The 1,196-nt window shown below is 39.2% G+C and overlaps 1 non-coding gene across 1 annotated transcript; it reads right to left on the reverse strand.

The window, feature by feature from the left end:
- Positions 1–222: 222 nt before the first annotated feature.
- LOC122151988 lies at positions 223–327 on the reverse strand. Its single transcript, XR_006164361.1, has one exon. It is a non-coding gene; the product is annotated as a U6 spliceosomal RNA (small nuclear RNA).
- Between the last annotated feature and the right edge of the window lie 869 nt (positions 328–1,196).

The following is a 1,196-nucleotide window of genomic DNA, read 5'->3' on the forward strand; positions in this document are numbered from 1 at the left end:
ACACCTAACAACAACATATTGATAAGGGATGTTGTTGTTGTTGTTGTTGTTAGGTGCCGTTGAGTCAGACCTGACTCATAGTGACCTCTCCTTGGGTTTCTAAGGTGGTATCACTACGGAAGTAGATTGCCCAACCTTCCTTCTGAGGAGCAGCTAGGGGTTTAAACCGCCAGCCTTCTGGTTAGCAGTCAAGTGCCTTAGGCACTATGCTACCAGAGCTCCTTTGATAAGGGATATTGGTCAGTATTACATGTCATCCTTGGTCAGGGACCATGCTAATCTTCTCTGTATCATTCCAATTTTAGTATACACAAACTCATGAAGTATTCCATATTTTCCCACCAATCATCTGTCAGTTTGTCGTATTGTGGTGGCTCACATGTTGATGTGAGGCTTGAAGTTATGGCACTGGTATTTCAAATGCCAGCAGGGTCATCCATGGTAGACAGGTTTCAGTGGAGCTTCAAGACTAAGAAAGCCTGGGAAAAAGGACAGGACCATACACTTCTGAAGATATTGGTTAGTGAAAACCTTATGAATAGCAGTGAAATACTGTCTGATAAATTATAGGAAAACTTTATGAATAGCCATGAAACATTGTCTGATATAGTGCCAGAAGATGAGTCCTTCAAATTGGAAGACACTCAAAATATGCCTGGGGAATAGCTTTCTCAATATGGAGTCAACCATAATGATATGGATTGAGTAAAGCTTTCGGGACTTCATTTGCTGATGCAGATCTACTCAAAATGGGAAGAAACAGCTGCAAACATACATTAATAATTGGAATGTGGAATGTACAAAATATGAATCTAGGAAAATTGGAAGTTGTCCAAAATGAAATGGAATACATGAAGATTGATATGCTAAGCATTAGAGAGCTGAAATGGACTAGTATTGACCATTTTGAATCAGATAAACATGTGGTCTACTATGCCAGGAATGACAAATTGGAGAAGATGGCATCACATTCATCATTAAAAACATTGTTTCAAGATCTATTTTGAAGTACAATGCTGTCAGTGATAGTATAAATATATACACATACAAAGAAGACCAGTTACTATTATTCAAATTTACGTGTTGTTGCTGTTGTTATGTGCTGTCGCGTCATCCTGAACTCATAGCAACCCCTTGTTTGGTTTCCAACGTGGTATCACTATGGAAGAAGATTGCCCAGCTTTCCTTCTGAGGAG

Source organism: Orycteropus afer, unplaced genomic scaffold, assembly GCF_000298275.1.
Source record: "Orycteropus afer afer isolate SDZICR_OR568_19922 unplaced genomic scaffold, OryAfe1.0 scaffold01009, whole genome shotgun sequence".
NCBI classification, from domain to species: domain Eukaryota; kingdom Metazoa; phylum Chordata; class Mammalia; order Tubulidentata; family Orycteropodidae; genus Orycteropus; species Orycteropus afer.